This window comes from Glycine max, chromosome 18 (genome assembly GCF_000004515.6).
Source record: "Glycine max cultivar Williams 82 chromosome 18, Glycine_max_v4.0, whole genome shotgun sequence".
Lineage (NCBI taxonomy): Eukaryota > Viridiplantae > Streptophyta > Magnoliopsida > Fabales > Fabaceae > Glycine > Glycine max.
In genome coordinates, this window is record NC_038254.2 from 40,133,757 (window position 1) to 40,141,549 (window position 7,793).

General features: G+C 32.4%; 1 long non-coding RNA gene across 2 annotated transcripts; it reads right to left on the reverse strand.

Annotated features, from left to right (window-relative positions):
- Positions 1–867: 867 nt before the first annotated feature.
- On the reverse strand, positions 868–6,339 carry LOC102662581 (uncharacterized). Of its 2 annotated transcripts, XR_003265410.2 has the most exons (7): positions 6,033–6,339; positions 4,840–5,855; positions 4,550–4,668; positions 4,372–4,466; positions 3,755–3,844; positions 3,567–3,653; positions 868–1,443 (listed from the first exon to the last, which is right to left on the reverse strand). It is a non-coding gene; the product is annotated as an uncharacterized lncRNA (long non-coding RNA). The 2 variants fall into 2 exon arrangements; XR_003265409.2 differs by lacking the exon at positions 4,372–4,466.
- Positions 6,340–7,793: the final 1,454 nt, after the last annotated feature.

A 7,793-nucleotide genomic window follows, 5' to 3' on the forward strand; every position in this document is an offset into this window, starting at 1 on the left:
AGCAAGCTACAGAATCTCTCAAGCGCTTCACTCAAGGATTCATTTGGGAATTGATGGAATGAAGAGATAGCTGCCTTGCCTTCAGCTGTCTTAGACTTAGGAAAATACTTCTTCAGAAACTTCTCTACAACCTCCTCCCAAGTCTACAAACTGTTTCCCTTAAAAGAGTGCAGCCACCTCTTGACTTCTCCATCCAAGGAAAATGAAAATAAACTAAGCCTCACTACATCTTCTGGCACACCGGCAATCTTCACTGTGTTGAAAATATTCACTTTGTTCGCTCTTCGACAAGCCTAATTGGAAAGTATACCGAGTCATGTAAGTAATATAAAACGGTAAGAATCGAGTATCGAATCACAGGGAACTTGTTTCATTTAGAAAATATGTGTTCAATGAGCAAACATTTGTTTAAAGCAAGTAAATATTAAATGGGGTTTTTATATGAAAATCTAATTAACTACAAACTAAAATATCTAGAAGTTAAGAAGTAAAAATAGTCAATTAAAAAGCATTGGGTCATTCTACTGAAATTGCTTTGATATTGCTAAAGGCTTTTCTCTATTTAACGTTGTTTTAGTGTTCTTATGCTGAAAAATTACCCAAACCAAGATCTCTTAAGTGAATGAGCCTAACTCTATTTAAACCTCGTCCTTGATCCCTCAACAAACTTAGTTTAAATGAGTTGCATTAAGATTTCAACATAATAAAGACTAAATTACTGCATTCCATTCCTAGACATACAATTTTCTAGCTTGCTCTATCAAGTTCTAAGGCTTTAAAGCACTTCCCAATGCTAAAAATTGTAACTATACATACAAATGGGTGATCAAGCCACAAACATGTAAAATTAAGCATAGATAGAAGCAATGAACACATAAGAACATCATTAAATAGATAGTAAAAGAGTATTACATCAAAGGTTCAGCAGAACTCCCCAACAAGAGATTTAGCCTTCCATTACAAGCAATGGACTGTTTAGCACAAAGTACATATTTTTAGGGAAAAAATGGTTGAGAATGGTTAAGGATGTCTCCTTCAACCTCTAGAACCCTAATCTCACCCCTCTAACCTAGACTCTCTTGGAGGCTGGTGGTTTGTCGCTCTAACTTCTTCTCTTGCTCTGTTTTTTGACTCCCCTCTTTAGTTTCCGCCAACTTCAGTGTTTTAAAGGCTCCTTGACGTTTCAGATTCTAAAGGCTCGCTTAGTGTGATTGGCTTGCTAAGCGCGAGTTAGTGAAATTTGACTTAGCGAGCTGAGGGCGCTGAGCGCGAGAAGAGACAAACGACTCGCTGGGCGAGCACATCTCTGGTTGATCCTCTTCTAGGGTTTCTCATCATGCTAATCGAGCTGAGTGTCTCGCTTAGCGGATGACACTCGCTAAGCGCATATGCCACGCTTAGCGAGACACCAACTGCTTGACCTTCTCTTCTTTTGGCCTTAAACTGAAATGGGTTCAACATTAATTCACAAAATGGGAGTATCTACTGTGTAAAATCAAAATAAACATGAAAATATGCACAATTCCTACAAAAAGAACCATAAATTGGGAGAAAGATGCTAATTTCATGCAACTATTGAATACAAAAGTTAGTCGTAAATAACGACTAACATGTATTGTACATGATAGACAATTCAATCATTTGGTAGAGCAACAGAAACACCAAGCCAAGCATAAATAGAAAACCAAAGCTGATAAGATTTTGGGCAAGAAAAAAAAACAAGTGATCTGATTTCTCTGCCTTTCTTCCTAATTCCATACCTATGCATACCATGAAAATCCCAAGATGTGCTTGAAGCACTACAAGCTAGGGTTGCAGATCTATAATTTAAAAAAAAACCTTATTTTTCACTCAGCTACAATATACCCACCCAACGACTTCACAATTCTATAACTATATGGATTATTCTACCAGTACCCACTTGTCTTGATAAAAAAAAAATTATCTCATTTTCACTACTACAAAAAGTAGCTTCTCCGTCGGTTGATTTGGGCATTCTACCATGGTTATTAACAATCATTGTAGCCAACGTCGTACAAAGTCATCACTTTCTACGACAGTTTCATAGAAAACTGTCTTAAAAAATATATCATTCTATGATGGTTCTTAGCTAAAAATCGTTTAGAATTGTACATTTTTAAGACGATTTTCTAAAAACCGTCTTAGAATGTATTTTTTTTAAATGAAATATATTGAGAATTCTAAGACGGATTTTTGAGAAACTTAGAAACTCAAAAACCCGTCTTAGAATGTATTTTTAAAAAAAAATATATTTTAAGGATTCTAAGATAGTTTTCTCAAAAAACCAACTTAGAATGTAGACATTCTAAGACGATTTTTCAGAGAACCGTATTAAAATGTGTTTTTTTTAAAAAAAATTAAAAATTTCATATACATTTTTTTTACCATCAATCTCAAATTTCTATTGTAACCACATGTTATTTCATATACTGTGTGCATGCTAATAGATACGAAAAAAAAAAGGAACAAAAAATATTGTCCCTGAAACAAGCATAATAGAAAGTCTTAAACAATATAGTTATAATTATGTAGGCATGTTATCTAATAAAATTGTATCAAATATAAATAAAGAAGGTAGAAGTTATAATTTGAAATTTCCTTCTAGGTGGAACTTCCCTCACATGCACTAAAAGTGATAGGAAATAGTTTTTGTTTTGAGTTAAAAATTTATATTAATTTTTATAACAATTTTTTAAGTTTAAAAGCATCTAAATATAAATTATTTCACTTAAAATAAATTTTAATTAAAATCTATTTTACAAACACTCATCCAAACATAAAATATTATTAGTAAAAAAAATAAGATGTTCTTAGACGTAGTGTTATATCATGTATGAATTTTAAATTAAGTAATTAATATAAAAAATTAATAAATTTATCATGATAACTTATTATAAAATAACTATAAAATTATTTTATATTATTAATGTGTTAAGTATTTTACCTTCATATTATTGTACTATCTTTCATTTAATATATTATGTGGTAAAAAAATATTAAATTGTATTTTATTCTTTTTTATTAGTTGAAAATATAATTAAAAAATAATATACAAATATCATTAATGTTGACTATTATTTGCATATATACCACTGCAAAGTTGGACAAGACACGCTGTAATGCATGTGTATCATATTAATATACATGAATAGCTATTCACCTAATATATATTGACGCGATGCATTACTACTAACTAGGTACCATATCAAGCAAGAATTGATCTGTCTATGATCAGACCTCTGTATAATTTTGTAACAATGTTTCCCTTTCCTATGCTCCTAGCAAAACTTTGGATTCCATCTGTTTTAAGGAATCATGTATCTTAGTCCAAAGCTCAAGTATCAAAAAACTTAAATCTATTAAAGGAATTAATTTCTTTTTATATATATTTTTGATTTAAATACATTTTTCATTCTTGCAATTTAACATTCTTTTTATTTTTTTCTTGTAATTTTCTTTTCGTTTTACTGTGTTGCATAATAGATACAATATCAGAATATGTGATTATGTAACTGCATTGTAAGTAGGAGCAACTGAAGGCATACCCAATTGTGCAGGGCTTAATCTCATCTTGACTTAGGCATATAGGTTTCGTAGGACCTGCTTCATCTCCACATGGTAATAAAATCCACCTATAAATCAGAGAAGGAAGGACATAATAGTTATGTGATATATAGATATGGAATGCAATATCCTATGGATGATATTCGTTCATATTGGGTCACAGACATACTCCCTATTAATGGCACACTCAAATGCATTGTTGTCTTCAAACCATCTGTGTAACTGGTCGTTTGCCTTCATAAAATATCAAGCCCAATATCTAGATCAAAAGAAAATCTAAATTTGTCAACTATTAAAAATAATTTAGAAACTAGCTAAGAAAACTTTACTTTTAATTCAACAAAACTAGCTTATCACTTTTTAGTTACTAGCTAAGTTTTTAACTTTCAACTAAATTTTAAACTTTTAGTTACTTTTACCCAAAATAATCATATAATATAAACTAATCTCAATTTCCATATAATTCAATGGTGGTTGGTTTTCTTAATTAAATGTGAAGTTTACATTTGCCTATTCTATAAATCAAGTAACAATGGAAATGCATGCTCTGATTTCCTAGCAAAGAAAGACAACTCCTTGGACTATGGTTGGCATATCTTACAAGCTGCCCTACACCCTGCTGATATGTTTTTCTTTGTTACTGACGGATGATTAAGGAATCCATCACGTAACAAGCTAGTTCTTTGTCTCCGTCCTTAGTTTTTTTTGTCTCTGTCCTTAGTTTTATTCTGAGTGATAAAAAAATATCAAGTAACAGTTCTAATAGGTCATTGTTTATCCACTTACAACTCTCCTTAGTTGCTCCATAACAGACTCCATCAAGGAATGTTGTCAGACACTTTCACATAACATACACTTTGACATATGATTGACCTCATGTACTACAATGTTAGGGAATGTTGTTAGAGTGCAAAAAAATTTACATTAACAAGCATAAGGGTAGAAGGACATTATTCAGACTCACACATATACAAGTTCAATATTCAAATTCCGGTGGTTTCCTTGGCTTTGTGATAATGTCACTTTTCCTTCAATAAGTTGATATTGTTCCAGTTCTATTGGCTCATAAAAGTATATCAAAGTCTGCAAAACATAATTATCAAACCGAGAGACCAAAATAATATAAAAAGAAGATGCAACTTGGAGTATGTGATAGTATAGACATTCAACATAGACCAGTAGTCCAGCATAGTAAATAACCATAATGAATGACAACCTAGCACAAAGAAAATCAAGACAGAAGGGAAATTATACCAAACATAAGATGCACTCCCCCTCCAGGTATTACAGGCATGAGAAAGTGAAGAAGAATTATTTAGTAAATTGGTAGAGAAACTAAAAAATATAAATTCGAAGGCTTTAGAGTTGTGTCGTGAACAAAAGGAAGTTGCCAAGTGAAGGACTTACTTTAAAGAGTAAAGTGATGAGTTATTTGATTGAAAAAATCAATTGCCAGATCATGATTAAATGCATACAAATGTTTAATAAAATACGTAGCTATTTAAATCTCTCAAGTCTTAACCTTTGATTTTCTAATCAATGGGTATAACTTTCACTTTAGTCTTTAAAGGAGCAAAATCAGAACAAGGCAATCTGGGTTGGACCCACAGAATTTGAGATGAGCAAGGGGAAAAGGAAAAACTAGCATCATTGATCTGAACAAGGGAGAGGTGGCACGTTAGCTATAAACAAAAATTGTAGCAGCAAGAGATGAGATGCTCAAGGAATGACAACTCTTTCTCATGATCTAAATTATCCCAAACCGTTTTGTCTTTCCATTGCATTGTCCATTTTATTTCACATACCTCTCTATTTTCTTCCTATTTTTATCCTTGTTCAAAGGATGTTGTGAGAAATTAACGTTGATATATAATTACTCTACTTCAAAAACATAAAAAAGTCTAAATCGCACGTTCCCGAATAGACATGTTGCACCACTTTATTTTCAAAAAAGAAAAGAAAAAAGAGTAGCCAAAAATAAGAAAGAATGACATGCGATGCTAGCAGAATTAATTAGCAGCTAAGGAAATCCCTCTTTAAGCACTTAATTTTGTTAGCTTAAATTATACGTTAGAGAATCAACCAAAAAAAAAAAAAAAACTTGCCTTAGGAACACCAGCATACAGATCTTCTCCCTCAAGGTGGTTGATGATGACTCCATGTGTAGGATTCAACTCGTTGGTAGCTATGTCATCGTACATAAACACCACTATGTTCTCTTCTTTTAGTCCATCTTTTATTAGCAACTAGTACGCATGGCACACATTTGCCTGTTTTTAATTTAATTCAATTCATCACAACATCCATAAACCAAACCTTTAATAAAAAACACAGAGCAACTCAAAACATAAAACTAATTAATTAATTTTAGAAAATAAATAAAAGGAGACACCTTGGTCTTTGAACCAATCCAAAAAAATAAAAACACCGGCACCAAATTAACTTACTTGATGCCTGTAGTTTCCATAGCCGTTTGAACCAGCCACGAGAATCGCCCATCATGTTCCCACTTCATCCGAGTCAGCATCCACCGGTTCGGTCGGTAACTTTATGACTGAGTCCCACTCCTTCTGGTTTGGTCTTGTGGCTGCACCGTGCATTCTCACCAGCAACACCATCATCCATAATATGACGTTGTACCACATCGTTTTGCTTATAATGGAGTGATCAAGCGCCATATATATCAGCTGAGAAAAACAAACTCCCTCCGTCATACACACAAGAACAAGGGTTGGGTTGGTAAAGCAGAGGAATGAAGAAAGGGTTTATTATGCAAAATTGACTCAGTTAAAGAAAATATGCCATGCAAACTTAGAGCGTGACACGTTCAAAATCAAAACATTTTGGGAAAAATGATAACAAATTCAAAACCATTTCTTAAATTGAACTTTTATACTATGAATAAATTAATCTGAAACAATAATTTCCAACTAAACAATAACTTATTGTCATTTCTCTATAGCTTCCAAGAGATGAAAAAAGAAGCTCGACCGAAGAAACCAATTAGAGATGTTAGTTACCAGAGAGCTGAGCGGTTAGATTTGCTAGAAAAGATGTTAGACAAGTGGTCTCAGATATCTTAAGAAGGGCGGTTGAATTAAGATATCAAAGACTATTTCCTCAATTAAAATTTTAACTCTCCTTTTCAAAATTTTCAATGTACCCTTATTATGAATTACTAAAAAGACAATTCAAAATAAACTTCTTTAATGCAAAAGACAAATAACAATAACTAAAAGAAGTTTAAGGGAAGAGAAAGTGCAAACTCAATTTATACTGGTTCGGCCATGTCTTGTGCCTGCATCCAGTCCCCAAGCAACCCGTTTGAGGTTTTCACTATCTTATAAAATTTCTTTTACAATGTCTGAACCACACAAGGACAACCCTTCCTTTGTGTTCAGATAACCTTACAACAAGAGACTTTCGGTCCCTTAACCAATTCTCTTTGAATAAGAAAAGGAAGAAGAAGAGTTCTCTCTTTTAAGAGAAAGATAATACAATGAAGATCACTCAATGATTCTTTATTGAATTTGCAAGTGTTTTGGCCAAGGAATTTTTTAGAGGGTAAGACAATTTAATTTTTGAGAGGATAAGACTTTTTTCTGTTCAGTAAAAACTCTGAGGAAATTCGTGTCCCAAGTCACCTATATATAGGCCTTTGATGGCCATTCAAAATTATTTGAAAAGATGTGACTGTTGAGAGTTATTTTCAAAAATTCCTCACTGGTAATCAATTTCCAAAATGGTGTAATCGATTACACAGTTGTTTTCTGAAGAGTTGTGACTCTTCACATTTGAAATTTGAATTTTAACTCTAGTAATCGATTACATACACTCTGTAATCGATTACAGACTTTGAAATTTAAATTCAAATTTCTAAAGACTATTTTAAAACATTAAAAACTTATAGTAATCGATTACAAGCCTTGTGTAATCGATTACAAGCTTTCAAAAATATTTAGAAACATTTCAGAAAGCATTTTGGCCACTGGTAATCGATTACCAGCCTACCAAAGAGTAAATACCACTTTCATGAATTCTTAAAAACTTTTGAAAAAAAAAATTCCTTTGCCCATAACTTGTGCATCATCAATTTAGAAACTCTTTCTAAGACTTTAGAGACTAGATTCATCATTTATCTTGGATTTCTTGAAGTATTGTCTTGGATCAAACATGAGAAGCGCATTTCTTTGGCATCATCAAAACTT